Source organism: Dasypus novemcinctus, chromosome 5 (assembly GCF_030445035.2).
Source record: "Dasypus novemcinctus isolate mDasNov1 chromosome 5, mDasNov1.1.hap2, whole genome shotgun sequence".
NCBI lineage: Eukaryota > Metazoa > Chordata > Mammalia > Cingulata > Dasypodidae > Dasypus > Dasypus novemcinctus.
In genome coordinates, this window is record NC_080677.1 from 59,533,534 (window position 1) to 59,554,447 (window position 20,914).

At 37.2% G+C, this 20,914-nt stretch overlaps 1 long non-coding RNA gene across 1 annotated transcript; it reads right to left on the reverse strand.

Annotated features, from left to right (window-relative positions):
* Positions 1–2,539: 2,539 nt before the first annotated feature.
* On the reverse strand, positions 2,540–19,206 carry LOC139439025 (uncharacterized). The gene is made up of 3 exons (XR_011648817.1): positions 18,627–19,206; positions 11,686–11,770; positions 2,540–4,723 (listed from the first exon to the last, which is right to left on the reverse strand). It is a non-coding gene; the product is annotated as an uncharacterized lncRNA (long non-coding RNA).
* Between the last annotated feature and the right edge of the window lie 1,708 nt (positions 19,207–20,914).

A 20,914-nucleotide genomic window follows, 5' to 3' on the forward strand; every position in this document is an offset into this window, starting at 1 on the left:
TCAAGGAATCATTGTTTTATACATTGTGAAGGTTTAAAATCCAGAGAAATTCCACAGAACCTCACAAAACTATTGAAAAATGCAGTGAAATAAAAGGAAGCTCACTGCATAACCAGCTCCTTGAAACATTTTGTTCAGAGATTGGAATAAGTTATACTCACTTACTGTATCATACCAAAGTTTGTTGGTCATCTCAAGGGAAAACCCTAAGCAGGGTTTATGAACTCAGGAATAAGATTAATATTATTCTTGTGGGAAAAAATTTCATTTGGCAAATATTTTCAAAGATGATATTTGGATAACAAAATTGGCATATTTAACTGATTTTTTTGGCATTCTTAATGAATTAAGCTTAAAACTCAGGATAGAAACAGTGATATATTCCAATATGTTGAATCTGCCCAAGGATTCAAAAAGACATTATTGCTGTGGCAAGCAAGACTTAAAAATATTGGCCTAGCTACTACATGTTTCCAAAATTTTTGCAACATACTGAAGAGAATACTAATAATGAAAACATTTTGAAAGAATTAAAATTAGAGATATTGTTGCATCTCACTTCTCTATCTCAAATTTTAACCATTTCTTTCCAGAAGAGAAATTCAAAACATTAAGGGAAAATTATTGGGTAAAAGATCCATCGGCTTTTCAAAATCTTGAATCTATAACTGAGTTAAATTTGGTGCCTGAAGAGGAGAATGAATTATTGCAGTTTAGTTCTTCCTATATGTTGAAGAATGATTATGAGACATTAAGGTTATCAGCATTTTGGATTAAGGTAAATGAAGATTTTCATTGCTAAATATCAAGAGTGTCCTGCTATTGCTACCATTCACAATTAATTTGTGTGAACTGGGGTTTTCAGTCTTGATCCAGTTGAAAACAAAGGAATGAAATGGGCTGAATGGTGCAGCAGATGTGCAGGTAGCATTGTCCTCCTGTGTTCCAGACTGAAATGAACTTATGAACCGGCAAGCACACCCATCACACTGAAGAAAATCCTACTGAGTGTTTGCTTTTGTATTTCTTATTTTGTGATATTTTTCTATGTATTTAAATGTTCGTATAAAATTATATGTGGTAACTTTGTTTTTATAACAACGTTTTTTTTGTTATATTTACATATTAATAAAATCATAATGGGAAAAGATATTTCTGTCAGCAACAATATTGCTCTAGAGAGGCTGCTGGATATTTGCTATGCTAACTGTAAGTACAAGATGTACCTGGAAACAGTATCATTATCCCATTTCATAATGAAGGTTGGACTTCACTCCTGCAGACCATACATGGTATAATTAACCAAACCCAGAGTCTGATAGCAGAAATCATTCTAGTAGATGACTTCAGTGATAGAGAATTTCAAGGGACATTCCAATTACCCTGTGAAGAAAAATCAGGAATTGAAAATAAATGAAACTTTAGAGTCTCAATTTCTCTTAAGGAGAAAACATCTCGCATAAATAATTACAGCAAAGGAAGAAAAGCATCACTCTGGCTGAAAGTTTTCTTGCAGAAAAAAATATATGAATAATGGAGGGATTTTTATAGACACCTGTGTTTCCAGGTCTTGAAGGTACAAAATAACATGCTGAAAAGAGTCCTGCCTCTAGTGTCAAATTACATGAATTTGAATCTCTACTTTATCACTTATTAGCTTTGTGACAAATCTGACAGTTATGACAAATGACAATGACAAGTCTACATGTATAAACTCTTTCTCTGTGAAACAGAAACAAAAATTTATAAATTTACTTCAAGAGAGCTGCTTCAAATAGATCATTGTTAGATATTTAACATTTTTGTATTGTGAAAATAAAATTGAAAATGTATTTCCAAAAGATAAAAGTTAAAGAAATTTTCATATGAAAAAAATGCAAGGAGCAAAACTTTTCTTCACCTCCGCTTTCGCATGTATCAAATGGGAATAATTATACTCAAGCTTGACAGAAGGTGATTATGATGATTCTGTAATTGAACATGTAAAGTGTCCATCCCCTAAGAGAAATAACTTAAGAAAAGTGAGATCAAGATAAGTGCTTCTAGGAAGTGAGGGACCCTTGACATATCTGTCCCAAGGGTGTCAAAGACTACCCTCCCTGCTTCTTTCTGATTTGTCTCTCAGTCTTCTCCGGAGCCGGTGCTTTGCTATTCTCATGCCTAATTTGCCATTAAACAAAAAAAGAGAGATAACAGGAAAATTAGAACAACTCTCAGTAGGGGATTATTAAAGTTTCATGTTTGGGGAATATCATAGGTGTTCATTAAAGACTCATTGAAGAATGAAGCCTGGTGCCTTTTTAAAAATTCCATCTTTAGCTTAATTGAATATCCTTAATATGTTAAAAACTGTATATTGCTACCAAATGTAGCTATGGATCACAGTTAGTGGTAATAGTCTGATGATGTTCTTTCATAATCTGTAACAAATGTTCCACAACAATGTAAGGTGTTGGTGGAGTGGTGATATATGGTAATTCTGCATATTATGCATGATTGTTTTATAAGCTAATAACTTCTCTAATTAAAAAAAAACATATTGCATGCAAAAATGTTTATTGGATACAAAGATGACATGTATTTTGTCTACAAAATCTCCCTGTGACAGCCCCATTAGTGAGTCTCTTATACTCAATTAAATATGACAAACAAACAAAAAAATGTTTCCACACTGAAAACCTACAAAAAGAGTCATCATACAACTGAGCAAGTAATGCAGTGATACACAAATTAACACCCACAACGTTACAGTGATCATTTTTATGATCAGGTAATTCAAGTATTCTTTACCTTTCTGAAGCATGGGCTATATTTTCCTCCTTGAAAAAGTTACAGAAGCAGAGGAATGAAAGGTGGCAAGGTTCAGTGTGACACAATTGGTATTTAAAGGAATAGTTTGCAAATGGCATTATAAAGTATAATCCATAGCCTAGAGAACAAGATAAACACAAAGAAGCTTACATTATTACAAAGTCTCAAGTATGATGCACCATTAAGACTAGACTGTACGGCCAAGGTGATTTATAGAAAATTTCAAGAGCAGAAAGGATTATATTCTAGAATTGTTTTTGGCTTGTCTGCTATAAAGAAAGGTTGCTGACACCTATTCAAGATCCCTTCCAGCCTAGGATTCTGACAGTAGCTGCAGCTCCATTCCTTAATCCTTTAGTGCCACCTATAGTTCCAAATTAGAAAGTGTTCTTTAAACCATAAACACTAGATATGATGAACAGTCTCTAGGCTAAAAATTAGCATATTTATCGCTCAATTATATTTTGTCTTTGAACTTGATTAAATGAACCAAATATCTTTCTGGAGGGCAATATGTATTATGAGATTTAAAAATCTTTAGTCCAATAATTCCATGTCTAGAAAATGAGAGACAAGGATTTATGTATAAGAATGTAACAGTATTATTTAAAATAACAATGTGCAAATGATTATAATACATCTATATGCCGGAATACGATGCAGTCACTTTTTAAAAATGTGACTAAAGAAAGAAAATCACCTTTAGTCGTAATCTCCCTATTTTTTTTCCTTATTGGAACATGTTAGGTCTTTTTTTTTCAAGATTTATTTTATTTATTTCTCTCCCTTTCCCCCCCAGTTGTCTGCTGTGTCCATTTGCTGTGTGTTCTTCTGTGTCCACTTGCATTATCAGGCAGCACTGAGAATCTGCGTCTCTTTTTTGTTGCGTCATTTTGCTGCTTCAGCTTTCCTTGTGTGCAGCACCACTCCTGGGCGGGCTGAGCTTTTTACACACGGGCAGCTCTCCTTGAGGGGCTCGCTCCCTGCGCGTGGTGCATCCCTACATGGCACGGCACTCCTTGCATGCAGCAGCACTGCTCATGGGCCAGCTTATCACATGGGTCAGGAGACCCTGGGGATTGAACCCTGGACCCTCCATATGATAACAGACGCTCTATCTGTTGAGCCACGTCTGCTTCCCTAGGTCTTTTATAAACTGTCAAATTAAGTCAACTTTTAAAAACTGAAATTTTTCTTTCCTTGACAAGCAAGTATGACTTACAGGATGATGAGGCTATAGATGGACATAGCCTCATGATAAAGACCAAAAAACTGATAATTGATGTGATCTGGAACCAGCCAGGGAAACATGTTGACAGAAATGTTAGAGATGCCAGCAACAACACAACAGGAAATAAATCACGCCATGGGTTTAAGATTCCAAAACTCCAGAAGAAATGAAAAATAGCTAATTTATGATTGAAGGTACTCATTTTCTCAGAAGAAAAGGAAAATCCAGAGTGATCTTCAGACACTGGAACAAACTGAATATGTGTCATCCAAAAATAAATACCAAGACATTCTCAATGAGATTGCCAAGGATATTGAACTCTAAGAATGTATCGTAACTTTGAAAAACCAAATTGGCAAAACTTCAGCAGACCCTGAATGCACTAAAGAAGGCAGCATTTTATGTGGAACAAATTAGTTATTATGACACCTACATAATGATTTGTTTAGATTTGTTTCTTTTACAAAGAAAAAATTGACTTGGAGGTCAATTAAACTAGATGGAAAGGAAGAACCCACAGGGCCAAAGAAAGGGAAGCCTATGAGATACACTGCAAGAAAGCTGCATGAGAAGGGTGTCCTGCTAGACATCGAAGATCTTCAGACGAACCAGTTTAAAAGCGTTACATTTGATATCATATCTGCTGAAGAAGTGGGCATCTTTGACATCAGATCGAAATTCCTGGATGTTGGGATGGAAAAGGTGCAGATCAGTATTCAGGATTTAGTTTAAATGCAATATGAAGTAGTAGTCGTAATGAAAATGTTTGATAAGGTTATATACCTTATTATATACCTACTGAACAAGAAATTCTATGGAAAATGAAGTGCCTGAAGGAATTTCATGTATTCTGTGTCATCTGAATTGGGAAACACTTTTGTTCAGTGTTTTTGTTTTAAACATGATTGAAATTGCTGCTTATAAATGTGTGATTATTTTTAAAGATCAAAACTGTTCTGAAGAATGTACCCATGTGCCTTTTTGATAATTTGATACTACAAATAGAATGATACACAAAACAAATTAATGTAAAAACTTACACATTGTATTGTGGTATAGGCACTCTGATTTACAACTTTAGCTATTCTGTGATCTGCGTTGCTTTTAAAGTAGGAAAAAATAATTTAGCTGACTAGAGATGAACGTATAAACCTATTTTCCTATGAAAAAAATGTTTTAATGTCCCACTTGAATAATGTAATTTTTTCATAGATTTTTTAATCTATGGAGACGTAGAAACATAATTATTTGTAATAAGTTATTAAGTGGAATTAATTCTTACTTAATTCTAAGCCCTGTCTTCTGGGAGTTGTCAGTTTTAAAGAGAACTTTTGTGCAATTCAAAATGAAATTTTTCTAAGTTATTTAAAGTGACAATACACACATATATACACAATATATACACAAATATACTTTGTGTATAAAAGTACATACTTTTTTTTATATTTATTTTTTATTTATTTCTCTCCCCTGCCCCCCAGCTGTCTGCTCTCTGTGTCTATTCACTGTGCATTCTTCTGTGTCCACTTGTATTCTTGTCAACAGCACCGGGAATCTGTGTCTCTTTTTGTTGCATCATCTTGCTGCATCACCTCTCCATGTGTGCAGACCCATTCTTGGGCAGGATGCACTTTTTTCTGCACTGGGCAGCTCTCCTTACAGGGCACACTCCTTGCACGTGGGGTGCCCCTACACAGGGGACACCACTGTATGGCACGGCACTCCTTGCACATCAGCACTGTGCGTGGGCCAGCTTCACCACACGGGTCAGGAGGCCCTGGGTTTGAACCTTGGACCTCCCATGTGCTAGGTGGATGCTCTATCCATTCAGCCAAATCCGCTTCCCAAAAGTACATACTTTATGTGATTTATTCCTACTAAATGCAGGTGCACTACTGTGGATGTAAGAACTGTTGTAGTGAGAGACTTTAAATGACAAAGGAACAACGTGGACAGCCGTCATAGGCCACGGTCTCCATCTCTCACAATTCATATGAATACTTCAATTGTGCCTCTCAATATTTTTTGTAATGCAATAAAATTAGTATAGATGGTTTTTAAATATATTTGTTGGAAAATGTTTCATGTAAAATAATGTAGCTTAATTACATTAATATATATATAAACTGTCAAAAACCAAAAACTTAGAGCTATATAACTCTACAGTGTGTAATAGCACACCAAAAAAAATATAATCCATAGCCCACAAAACTAAACAGCTTTGGGCCTCGAAAGTAGAATTTACAAATATGCCAGAAAAGATTAAGTTGTATAAGCACCTGACCAGATAAAGGAGCTGAAGACACCACTTTACAAAGAAAACAGAACTGGCCAGATGGAAACTTCTTTATCTTACTAAAATGAAACATACACATCACATCTCCCTCACGCTTCCATCCATAGAAAGGGCCATTAATCCTGCCACCTATGCTTTGGGTTCCACCTCGGTTACCTATTCAAGAATGTTACACTATCCATTATCCCTTTCTTTTTTGTATATTCAGTCTGTCCTCACAACTGACTGTTTCTCACCACCTTTAAACAGGCATGCTCAAGTGTCTGTTACTTAAAAAAAAAAATAGAATACCTCACTCAAACCCATATACCACCTCTCCACTTCTTAGCAAACCATAGTCCAACCATCTTTCACTTCACAATCTTCTTAATTTCCTATATTTGTCACCACAATTTTCAAACCTCAAACCCACTCCAGTCTGGCATATGGCCCTATCATTCCATCAAAACTGCTCTCAGTAAAGTCACTAATGACCTCCAGGTTGTTAAATTCATGGATTTTTTTTTTTCAGTCTTCATCATAGAATCAGTGCTCTAAGTTCTATAAATGGTCCCACCACCCATTTAGTTGTATAAACCAAACCCTAAAAGTCATCCTTGATGACTACATCTCTTTCTCTGTGCATATTTAATTAAATAGTATCTCACTGGGTTTGGATTTGCATTTCTAGAATGGCTAATGATATTGAGCATCTTTTCATGTGCTTATTGGCCATTTGGATATCATATCTGGAGAAATGTCTCTTCAAATTTTTTGCCCATTTTTTAATCGGATTAATTGTCTTTTTATTAAGTTGTAGGATTTCTTTACATAATCTGGAAATTAAACCCTAATTGGATAAGTGGTTTACAAATATTATCTCCCATTCTGGATGTTGTCTTTTTACTTTAATGATGAAGTCCTTTGATGTGCAAAAGATTTTTATTTTGATGAAGTCCCATTTATCTATTTTTCATTTTGTTGCTCATGTTGTTGATACCAAGTTTAAGAAACCATTGCTTAACACAGTCTCTTGAAGATGTTTCCCTATGTTTTCTTCTAGGAATTTTATAGTTCTGGCTCTTATGTTTAGGTCTTTGATCCATTTTGAATTCATTTTTGCATATGGTGTGAGATGGAGTCTGCTTTCATTCTCCTTTGCATATGGATATCCAGTTTTCACAGTATCATTTGTTGAAGAAACTATTCTTTCACCTCTGAGTGGATTTGGCACCCTTGTGAAAAATCAATGGGACATAGATATGAGGGTTTATTTCTGAACTCTCAAATTGATTCTGCTTATCTATATGTCTGTCCTTATGCCAGCACAACAGTGTGTTGATTACTGTACCTCTGTAATATGTTCTAAAATCAGGAAGAGTAAGTTCTCCACAAAAATTCTGCATTTTAAAGATTGTTTCAGCTATCCAGGGCCCTATACCATTTCATATAAATGTGATGATTGGCTTTTCCATTTCTGCAAAGAAGGATGTTAGAATTTTGATTGGGACTGCAATGACTCTGTAAATTGTTTCTGGGTAGAACTGAAATCTTAACAATATTTAGTCTTCCAATCGATGAACACAGAATGCCTTTCCATTTATTTAGGCCTTCTTTGAATTCTTTTAGCAATGTTTTGTAGTTTTTCATGTATAAGTGCATTATATCCTTGGTTAAATTTATCCCTCAATATTTGGTCCTTTTAGTTGTTACTGAAAATGGAATTTTTTCTTGATTTCCTCTTCAGATTGTTCATTACTAGGAAGCACTGCTGATTTTTGCATGATGATCTATGATGCTGGTTGTAAGTTTTTCATGCATGTTCTTTATCATGTTGAGGAACTTCCCTTTTAGTTTACTGAGTGTTTTCATTAAGAAGATCTTCTTAACAAAAGGGTGTTTTATCAAGATAAAATACAACTGATTTTGTGAAATGATTTTTCTGTGTCAGTTGAGATGATCATGTGGAACTTTTCCTTCTTTCTATTAATGTGGTGTATTACATTAATTAATTTTCTTATGGTGAACCACCCTTGTATACCTGAGATGAATCCAACTTGATCATGGTGTATAATTATTTTAATGTGCTATTGAATTCAGTTAGCAAGGATTTTGTTGAGGAGTTTTGCATCTGTGTTCATTAGGGGAATGGGTCTATATCTGGCTTTGGTATAGATGATATTTGGTAATGTTCCTTCTGATGAATTTTTGGGGAGAATTTTATTAAGATCAGTATTAAATCTTTCTTCAGTGCTTGGTAGAATTCGCCTGTGAGTCATCTGGTCATGGGCTTTTTATTTTCGGGAGTTACTTAATGACTGACTCAATCTCTTTGCTTTGATTTTTGAGGTCTTCTACTTCTTCTAAGGTCAGTATAGGTTTTCATACATTTCTAGGAATTTTTCCATTTCATCTATATTGTCTAGTTTGTTGGCATACACTTGTTCATAGTATCCTCTCATGATCTCTTTTATCTCTGTGGTGTCAGTAGTAATTCCCATGTTCATTTCTGGTTTTATTTATTTGCATCTTCTCTCTTTGTTTCTTTGTCAGTCTAGCTAAGGGTTTGTCAATTTTGTTGATCTTCTTTAAGAACAACTTTTAGTATTGTGAATTCTCTCTATTGGTTTTTGTTCTCAATTTCACTTATTTCTGCTCTGATCTTTGTTATCTCTTTTCTTCTTTTCTTCTTGCTTTGGGCATATTTTGCTGTTTTTTTTCTAGTTCCTCCAACTGTGTAGTTAGGTCTTTGATTCTGGCTTTCTTCTTTTTTAATGTAACCTTTGGGGACTATAAATTTCCTTTCAGCACTGCTTTCACTGCACCTACAGGTTGTGATATGTTTTGTTCTTATTTTCATTCATCTCAAGATATTTACTGATTTCTCTTACAATTTCTTCTTTAACCCATTGATTGTTTAATAGTGTATTGTTTAATCTCCATTTCTTCATGAATTTTCTCCTTTTCTGCCTGTTGTTGATGTCTAGCTTTATTCCATTATGATAAAGAAAGTGCTTTGTATAATATTGATCTTTTCAAGTTTATTGAGATCTGTTTTGTGGTATTTATTGAAGTCTCTCAAACTCTGCCATTTATTTTAAGTATCTTTTAAGTATATTTTAAGTATTTTTTAAGTTTATTCCTATTTGAGTTTTTTTTTTTAAAGATTTATTTTTATTTATTTAATTCCCCTCCCCTCCCCCGGTTGTCTATTTTCTGTGTCTTTTTTTTTTTTTTTTTTTTTTTGCTGCGTCTTGTTTCTTTGTCCGCTTCTGTTGTCGTCAGCGGCACGGGAAGTGTGGGCGGCGCCATTCCTCGGCAGGCTGCTCCCTCCTTCACGCTGGGCGGCTCTCCCTAGGGGCGCACTCCTTGCGCGTGGGGCTCCCCTATGCGGGGGACACCCTGCGTGGCGCGGCACTCCTTGCGCGCATCAGCACGGTGCATGGGCCAGCTCCACACGGGTCAAGGAGGCCCGGGGCTTGAACCGCAGACCTCCCATGTGGTAGACGGACGCCCTAACCACTAGGCCAAAGTCCGTTTCCCCCCTATTTGAGTTTTATCTGTCATATTTTATTTTCACCACTCTTTTGACACTTTTACTTACTTTTTTTATTTATCCCCCCACTTGCTGCTTGCTTGCTGTCTGCTCTCTGTGTCCATTCACTGCATGTTCTTCTGTGTCTGCTTGTCTCCCTTTGTTGCATCATCTTGCTGAGCCAGCTCTCCAGGGGCGCAGGCTGTCAGCTCTCCGCAGGCACAGGCCAGCTTGCCTTCTCAAGGAGGGCCTGGGATGTGAACCCTAGGCCTCCCATATGGTAGACAGGAGCTCAATCGATTGAGCCACAGCTGCTTCCCACTTTCATATATTTTCATTTTTTAAATTTTTCTGTGCTTCATTTGGGTAAATTCCTCAAAACTATCTTTGAACACACAAATGTTTTTTTTTTTACCATAATCAGAATTTATCCTATCTATTGAATACACATACATATACATACACATAAAATATATGTGTGTGTATATACATATACACACACATATAACAAAAACATATATATATATGTGTATGTGTATATGTGTGTGGTTTCTAAGATTTCTAGTTAGCTCTTTTTCTTATTCCATTTTCACCCTTTTCATAACTGCTTATTCTGATTATGGATTGTCCCTTTGATAGTCCTAAATATGCTTACCAAAATTTAAATTTACTTTTATTTGGAATGAATTCATAGCTGATTTTTTTTTTTTCTGTCCTTTTTTGACGTGAGCTTCTTTGTGTGTTTTGAAATTTTGGTTTCTGAAATCATTTTTAGTGGACTTCTCCCTCTGCCCCCCCTTTCTTCACCAGTTTACCACTTTCAGTTGTAACTGCCTTCACAAGCCATCTAAGACACCCATTGTAGCACTGTTGGAGTTATTGCCAAGGGAGTCCCTGAGATAGGTGTGTTCGTTCTGTTCCAGTTGTGAGATGATGTCTGTGTCCCCACAGCTCTCCATATACCCAGCTTAACTTGGAACCTGATCCCATCCCTGCCTAATGTGCACCACTTTTAGCCCCTGTTACCTCACTGCAGCTGAACTCCTCAACACTCTGGCACACTTTCAGGCCTACTTTGCCTTTCTGTTATGTTTTTGGGCCACAGAAATATTTTCTTGATATTTAATTCAGTTATGTTGTTTTACTTTTCTTTTTAAAAATATATATTTTAGGGAGCAAATGTAGCTTAAGTGGTTGAGCACCTGCTTCCCATGCATGAGGTCCCACATTCTATCCCAAGTACCTCCTAAAAACAAAACAAACAAATGAAAAAAACAACTCTCACTGGGGAACGGATGTAGCTCAGTAGTTGAGTGCCTGCTCCCTATGTATGAGGTCCTGGGTTCAATCCCATATATATATTTCCCTTTAAATTTCCAGTCTTTTTTCATCTCTGAAGATTTTAGGCTTGCAGTCCTTTTTATAGCTGGATTAGCATTTATTCTACAATTTCTCACGCTATTACACATAGCTCAGAGATTTTTATGTCTTAAAATGTTTGAACACTGATAATGAAAGTAAATTATCAAAAACATATATTTTTAAAGCAGATCAATACTCAGAAATTATAAAATTCTTTTCCACTCTTTGTAGATAGCATTTAGTTATAAATAGATGACATATAGAAATTCTAAGCAAAAGAGTTAGCAATCAAATTCTCAGAAATGCATACAATTATTACTAACAGTCACATATACCTTCACTGGTCATACATCAGTGTCAAAATTTACAAATCAACAGATACAGTTTTCATGTCATCATTGAATATTTGTGGATTTGTATCAGGTGGAATCCAGTGAAAACTGTGCCCAGGAGAACTTTGAGGAAACTTACCTAAGTAATTAAGGTCAACAAGCATCCAACAATTGGAATCTTCCTTTGAAAAGCACTCTTGGCTGAATTGAGGAACCTGAGGGACCTGAAGAAGTGGGATAATGTGAAGTTAAAAAATCAGTTGGAGGGAAGATTGTAGGAAGATGGTGATGGACTAAAAGGCAGAGCTGAATGCTCTCACAAAAACAACAGAGAAAGAGCCAAAATCTGTCCGAGGGAACTTTTTTAGACCAGGACAGTGCTACACAGCTCCCAGGAGGGTGAGGGACAGAGAAACAAAGAAGCTAAATCAACAAACATGAGTTACCAAGCCCTGGCAGTAGCCAGAAAGGGCTCCCCTCCCCAACCCCCAGATATTAAGCTGGGGTAAAAACCCTGGCTCACTGAAGCCTATTGAAAGGGGAGCAGACATGTTTCAAGAGAAAAAGAAGAGGGGAATTGGGAGGCTTTTCTTCACTGAATTTGGCCAACAGAACCTGCTTTGATCTCCACTCTGGAGATTCAACACAGGAACATAGGAAAGCCCAGACTGAAACACCTCCATAGATATGTGTGCTGATGAGCACCATCTCCTGGCCTGTCTGATGGAGGTTCCCACATCAAATCTCAGTGCATATTTCCATCTTTCTCTCACATTTCTCAGCAAGTTCTGTTTTTTCTCCCCATTTCCCAATAGATTATTTTTACTGGACAAAAGAAAAGAAAAGAAAATGACAACAACAACAACAAAAAATGAAACTGTTTATGGTACTCTGTATCCTATCCTTGGGAGTCCCCAGCCCAATTTTGATAACTCAAGCCAGGCAATTTTTAAAGACTTAGAATAAGGTGAACCAAATATCAAAGAAGGGCTGTGGGGAAAAAAAAAATAGGAAAGGAAGAGAAATTGGCCATCAGAGTAAATTCACCAATTCAGATGCCTAGACATCAGCAAAAAATTACAAGCAATACTAGGAAATAGGAAGAGATGGACCACCAAAGTAACTAACTATATATCCTGAAGAGATACAAGATTTAAGAAAATTAATCAGTGATAATCATACAACTGCCCTAAATCATTTCAAAGAATTAAAGAAAATATGACTAAAGACATAAAGGATATTAAGAAGACACTGGGTGAGCATAAAGAACAATTTGAAAGCCTGCAAAGAGGGAAGTAGATTTGGCTCAACAGATAGAGCATCCACCTACCACATGGGAGGTCCAGGGTTCAAACCCAAGGCCTCTGTATCTGTGTGTAATGAGCTGGCCCAAGCACAGTGCTAATGTGCACAAGGAGTGCTGTGCCACACAGGAGTGTCCCCCTCATAGGGGAACCCCACACACAAGGAGTGTGCCCCATAAGGAGAGTCACCCTGTGCGAAGAAAGTGCAGCCTGCCCAGGTGTGGCACTGCACACAAGGAGAGCTGACGCAGCAAGATGATGCAACAAAAAGAGACACAGATTCCCAGTGCCGCAGACAAGAATACAAGCAGACACAGAAGAACACACAGTGAATGACACAGAGAGCAGACAACTTGGAAGGGGGGAAGGTGGGGAGGGGGGGAAAGGAAGAGAAATAAATTTAAAAATAATAATTAAAGACATGGTGGATGAGATTTAAAATACATTAGAGGCAAGTAAGAGCAGATTTGATTTGCTTGAAGACAGAATTAGTGATTTCAAAGACAGAACATCAGAACTGGAAAAGATAGAAGAACAGAAAGAGAAAAGAACTTAAAAAATGGAACAGAGTCTCAGGGAATTGAAGACAAAGTGAAATATACAAACATTCACATTATTAGTGTCCAAGAAAGAGAAGAGAAAGGAAAAGGTACAGAAAGAATATTTAAAGAAATAATGAATGAAAACTTCCCAGCCCTTATGAAAGACATAAGTGTCAATGTTCTAAAAGGAATAAATCCAAATAGACCTACACTGAGATACTGCTATTCAGAATAACAAATATCAGAGATAAGGGGAGGATTCTGAAAGAAGCAAGAGAAAGGCAAAACATAACATACAGGGAAACTTGATAAGATTAAGTGCTGACCTCTCATCAGAAACCATGGATGTGAGGAGAAAGTGATATGATGTATTTAAGGTACTGAAGGAGAAAAACTAGCAGACAAGAATTCTTTATCCAGCAAAGCTGTCCTTCAAAAGTGAGGGTGAGTTTAAAGTCTTCACAGATAAACAAAAACTGATAGAATTAGTAACCAAAATCCAGAATTACAAGAAATAGTAAAGGGACTGCAGCCTGAAAGGAAAAAAACAAGAGCAAGAGATTTGGAGAAGAGTTTAGAAATGAAAATTGTTAAAAAGGGTAACAAGATAGACAATAGAAAAATATGACAAGAGAGCCAAAGAACAAAACAGATGAAGTAAGTAATGCCTTTAGAGTAATAACACTGAATGTTAAAGTATTGAACTCCCCAATTAAAAGGCATAGACTGAATGAATGGATTTAAAAATATGAGCCATCTATATGTTGTCTACAAGAGACCTACCTCAGATGTAAGGACACACCCCAATTAAAAATGAAAGGTTAGAAAAGGTATTCAATGCATATAGTAACCAAAAAAGAGCTGGAGTGGTGATACTAATATCGGACAAAATAGATTTGAAACGCAAAACTGTTATAAGGGGTGGAAGAAGTCATTATATATATAATAAAAGGGGCAATTCATGAAGAATAACTATACTAAATATTTATGCACCTAACCTAGTATCCCAAGGTACACGAGGCACACACTGGCAAAGCTGAAGGGAGAAATAGATGGAAATAATAGTTGGAGACTTCAATACACCACTCTCAGTATTGGATAGAACATCTGGACAGAGGATAAATAAAGAACAGAGAGCTTGAATAAGATAATAAATGAGCTAGACCTAACAGACATCTATAGAGCTTTGCATCCCAAAACAGTAAGATATACATTCTTTTCAAGTGCTTATAGACCCTTTTCCATGATAGACCATATGCTGGGTCACAAGACAAGTCTCAATACATTTAAAAAGATTGAAATTATACAAAACACTTTCTCTGATAATAACAGAATGAAGGTGGAAATAAATAATAGACAAAAAAAGGGAAATTTCATAAATATATGGAGACTGATTAAACAGAGTTAAACAATCAGTGGATCAAAGAAGAAATTGCAAGAGAATTCAGCAAATATCTTGAGACAAATGAAAATAACATAACATATCAAAACTTATGGGACACTGCAAAGGCAGTGCTGAGAGGGAAATTTATAGCCCTCAATTAAAAAGAAGAAAAAGCTAAAATTGAAGATCTAACTGCACACCTGGAGGAACTAGGGGGAAAAAACAGCAAACTAATCCAAAAACAAGCCAAAGGAAAGAAATAGTAAAGATCAGAACAGAAATAAATCAAGAACAACAATAACAAAATCAAGAATCAACAAAACCAAAAGTTGGTTCTTTGAGATCAACAAAATCAACAAAAAACCCTTGGCTAGGCTGACAAAGAAAAAAGAGAGAAAACACAAGTAGATAAAATCAGAATGAGAGGAGGAACATTACCACTGATTCCACAGAAATAACAGAGATAATAAGAGGAAACTATGAACAACTGTATGCCAAAAAACTAGACAACATAGAGGAAAGAGACAAATTCCTAGAAATACACAAAACACCTACACTGACCCTAGAAGAAATAGAAGACCTCAACAAACCAATCACAAGTGAAGCGATTGAAAGAGTCATTAAAAACCTCCTGTGAATCATGGACCAGATGGCTTAATAGGTGAATTTTACCAATCATTCAAAGATGACCTAATACCAATCTTGGTCAAGTTCCTCCAAAAAATTGAGCTAGAAAGAATACCAAAGTCATTCCATGAAACCAACATCACCCTAACAACAAAACCAGATAAAGATACTACAAAAAAAGAAAATTACAGACCAATACCTGTAATGAATATAGATGCAAAAATCCTCAAAAAATACTTGCAAACAGAATTCAAAAGCACATTAAAAGAATTATACACCACAATCAAGTGGATTTTATCCCAGGTATGCTAGTGATTCAACAACAAAAAAAATGAATTAGTGTAATAAACCACAGTGATAAATTGAAGAAGAAAAATCACATGATCTTCTCAATCGATGGAGAAAAATCATTTGACAAAATACAGCACCCTTTCTTGATTTAAAGAAAAAAAAAACACTCCAAAAGATAGAAATAGAAGGAAGCTTTCTCAATATGGTAAAATTCATATATGAAAAACCTACAGCTAGCATTGTATTCAATGGTGAAAGACTGAAAGCTTTCCTGCTGAGATGAGGAACAAGACAAGATGCCCACCGTCACTATTGTTATCAATATTGTGCTAGAGATTCCAGCTAGAGCAATTAAAAAAAATAGAAGATAAAAGGCACCCAAATAGGAAAATCATGTCATCACTATTTGTCTATATGTAGAATCTTCTGAAAAATCTGTAACAAAGTTACTAGAACTAATAGACAAGTTCAGCAAAGTGGTGGGATAGAAGATTAATACACAAAAAGCCAATAGCATTTCTATATACTACTGATGTGCAATCTGAGGAGAAAATCAGAAAAAAAATTCCATTTATAATAGCAACTAAAACGATCAAATATTCTGGAACAAACTTAACCACGGACATAAATGATCTGTATTCAGAAAACTATAAAACATTGCTAAAAGAAACCAAAGAAGACTTAAACAAATATAAGGATATTCCATGTTCATGGATTGGAAGACTAAATATCATTAAGATGTCGATTCTATCCAAACTGATTTACAGATTTAATGTAATCCCAATAAAAATCACAACAGCCTTTTTTGCAGAAGTGGAAAAACCAATTATCAAATTTATTTGGAAGGGTAAGGGACCCTGAATAGCCAAAAAGATCTTAAAAAAGAAGAATGAAGTTGGAGGGCTCTCACTTCCTGATTTTAAAGCATATTACTTAGCTACAGTGGTAAAAAAAAAACAGCATGGTACTAGCATAAAGACAGATACATTGACCAATGGAACCGAATTGAGAACTCAGAAATAGACCCTCAAGTCAAGTGATTTTTGACAAGGTTATCAAGCCCTCCCAGCTGGGCCAGAATTGTTTATTCAACAAATGGTGCTGGCAGAACTGGATAACCATATCCAAAAGAAAAAAGGAGGATCCCTATCTCATACCTTATACAAAAATTAATTTATAATGAATCAAGGGCCTAAATATGCCACGCAGGGGATACCCCAATAGGGGAGTCCCACATGCAAGGAGTGCGCCCCGCAAGGAGAGCTGCCCTGCACGAGAAAAGCACAGCCTGCCCAGGAGTGGTGCTGCACACATGAAGAGCTAATGCAGCAAGATGACACAATAACAACAACAACAAAAGTGACAGTTTCCCACTGCTGCATGACAAGAATGCAAGTGGACACAGAAGAACACACAGCGAATGGACACAGAGCAGACAACAGGGGGAAGGGGAGAGAAATAAGTAAAATAAATCTTTAAAAAATAAAAAAAAACTACAATGAGATATCATTTCACACTAGTAGACTGACTGCTATTAAAAAGTGGGAAAACTATAAATGTTGGAGAGAATGTGGAGAGATAGGAATGCTTATTCAGTGTTGGTGGGAATGTAGAATGGTACAGTCACAGTGGAAGATTGTTTGGCAGTTCCTAAGGAAGTTGAATATAGACTTGCCATGTGACTGGCAATACCATTACTAAGTACATACCCAGAAGAACTGAGAATGAGCAGAGACACAAACAGACATTTGCACACTGATGTTCATAGTGGCATTATTTACAATTGCCAAAAGTTGGAGACAACCAAGTATCCATCAACTGATGAATGGATAAACAAACTGTTGTATATACACACTATGGAATATTATGTAATGGTAAGAAGAAATGAACTAATGAAGCATATAACAACATGGAAGAACCTGGAGGACATTATACTGAGTGAAGCAAGCCAGACACAAAAGGAAAAATACTGTACGATGGCACTATTATGAACTCAATGTATTGTGTAAACTCATGGAGTTAATAATTAAAATATAGGTCACCAGAAAATAGAAGGAGGGTAGAGAATGCAAAGGAGGGTAGAGAATGCAAAGTTAAGGGTTAATCTGTGTAGCATTGGTAAAAGGTTATTTGTAAATCTTTGGAAATGAATAGAAATGATTAAAGTATACCATGGTGTTCATAACTAGTGGTACTATTGTATGGGTATGACAGTGGTTGAAAGGGAAAGTCTAAGGTCATGTATATTACTAGAAGGAAAGCTAAAAACTATAACATGGGTCTGTATAAGATAGTAAAACCTCATGGAAAACACGAATATGGATGATATTACATAAAAAAAGACTGTTTTTACAAAATATAAATACAAATATACTAGAGAGAAGGAAAAAGAATAGTAGCTATGTTCGGCAGGGTAAGCATGGATTGAGAGATGATGAGTTTTGGTTGTTTTTTGTTTATTACTACTATTGGAATAATGAAAGTGCTGTAAGAATGATTGAAGTGATAAATGCACAAATATGTGATTACACCGATTGCCATAGATTGTACACTTGGATGGATTTATGTTTTATTAATATGTATCAATAAAATGGATTTGTTTCACACAAAAAAATCCCTCACCTAATAGCACCTAATAGCAGCACTCCTCAGGAGGGAAGAATCCCCACCCTCCCCTCCCCCCCAAATCAATTGGATAAACAAATGCAATGACCTATTTACCTTTTAAAGTAATTCCCCACACTGATATGCAGAATTTAAAATTTATTTCTAGAATGCCTTTAATTTCTCTCACAAGCCCCCATTTCTACTGATGGCAATGAATTTGTCCCTTGCAGGTATATTTAATCAATTCAACTGGTTTATCAGTTATCTTAGAATGCATTAAATCAGTAACAGTATAGTACAAAACTCCACCTCTGAGTCCTCTTACCTTATTTCTGGACTTGGGGGGAGGGAATTTTGCGTCCTTTGCTGTGGCTATCTGACGACGTCCTGGTGACCTGACCTCTTTGTGGGTGATCCTGTGTTGGTTAGAGAGCGGCCACCGGGCTCCCTCATATCTCCCAGGTGTGGATGATTCTGAAGAGTTGCAATCACTCCTCACTCCAGTGCAACAGTGCAAGTGCATGCTCCGATGCCTCCTGTGCTTTACAAAGGCACTTCTTGGTGCTGGTACAACAGCGCCCTCAGCCAGCTCACTCCCCTATTTAGGAAATTAGGAGACTTTGTGGGCTAGAGCCTGTTCCTGCCTGGCTGTGGGTCCTCAGTCCTGCTCCCCACTCCCATTATCCCAGGGGCAAAGGGAGTTCCCGCTGGCCTCACTCAGTCTTCTGAAAGTATCTCAGGCTCTTTCCTCCAACCCCACCACTAACTCCTCCCACCCAAATCCTATTCATCCTTGATTCCAGGGCAGGGAAATTTTTTAAAATTGTTTTACCTAATCCTATCTCATTTCAAATGTCTCAGTGGTCTGCACTGTCTTGCAAAGTCTGGGAGGAGAAAACTGGTCTAGAAGTCCCACTCTGCTGTGTACCAGAATGAGTCAGAACCTTAACTATTATCAGAGATTCTCATGTGCTCATGACTTAACCAATTGATTTCAAGCTCCAAATATTCTAAATATAGAGGAAGTCTATGTTTATAACAAAGTTATGGCCTCCAAGCTAGTTCTTTTGCTTGAAACTGGACAGAGTCCAGATGTTCAGAGGAAACAAAAAAGCACACCCACTTGGAATGATTACTATACAAGGAAGTTGCCAAGAAACGAAAGAAAAAGCTGCCTCCAGCTGGAATCTGCTCCCAAACACTTGAAGAGACTCCAAAGTCTCAGAGCCATGAGAACAGTTGCAGGCACATTCCCCGGCCCCTCCAAGGTGGATCTCCGGCAGCTAGCCCCAGAAAGCATCCTGTCTTGATTTGGGGCATCTCCTCAAAACCATGAGACAATAAATTTCCATTGTTTAAGCCAGACCATTTATGATATTTGTTTTAGTGGATAAGAAACTAAAACACAGGGCTGATATATTGTTGAGCCAAGACTTTACCGGTCCTTCCAGGACAATAAAATCTTCCTTTGCCTTAAAATGGAATTTTTAATCTGAGGCTTTTTGTGTAGAATCCAATGCCAGTAAATCAAATATTCTTTCATCACTAAGATGGTATGTGCTCTGGAGACACTGTAAGCAGGGGAGACAAGCATATATACAGATCGGTGTCAATTTCAGTCAGGACAAATTAGTCCAGGGTGGAAGGGGTGTGATAAACCAACCTACCATGAGGTGCCTGGCTAGAAGGACGGTCAGCGAGGGCTCAACAATGGCCTACGCCGTAGGCAGCTTGGCCAATTAGTAATGGGCAGTAGCTCTATCTGGCTCGAGCCTATGCTGAAGGGCACATGAATAGCCTCCAAACTTTCTATTTTGGCCACTCCTAAGGTGGTCAAGTAAAGAGCTGTTGGACATCTACAGGATAAATTTCCCTGTCTGGTAGACAAGTTGGTGGTTCGGTGCCTTCTCTTCAGTGGATGCTCTCTGGCAGACATAAGGTAAAACGATCCACAGAGCTTGTGATCACTACCACAGATCCATATGCCTCTGCCCCAAACTCCTCTCTTTCCATTATTCCATTCTTTCTCCTTCCAGGCCCCTGACAAGCCATCTAAGACATCTGCCACTGCTCAGGGGCTTATGTTTATCCATATTCTGGTCATTTCCCCTTCCATACGAATGAATGATCAATGTACTGCATGTAGCTCTGCCCACTGGAGGTGTTATCCTTCACTGGCTTTTGTCAACGCTACTTCTGAGAGTGACTAATGGGGAAACGGACTTGGCCCAGTGGTTAGGGCGTCCGTCTACCACATGGGAGGTCCGCAGTTCAAACCCCAGGCCTCCTTGACCCGTGTGGAGCTGGCCCATGCGCAGCGCTGATGCGCACAAGGAGTGCCCTGCCATGCAGGGGTGTCCCCGCATAGGGGAGCCCCACATGCAAGGAGTACGCCCCGTAAAGGAGAGCCACCCAGCACAAAAGAAAGTGCAGTCTGCTTAAGAATGGTGCCACACACACGGAGAGCTGACACAACAAGATAACACAACAAAAAGAGACACAGATTCCCATGTCACTGACAACAACAGAAGCGGACAAAGAAACAAGACGCAGCAAATAGACACAGAGAACAGACAACGGGGGGTGGGGGTGGGGTGGGGTGGGGTGGGGTGG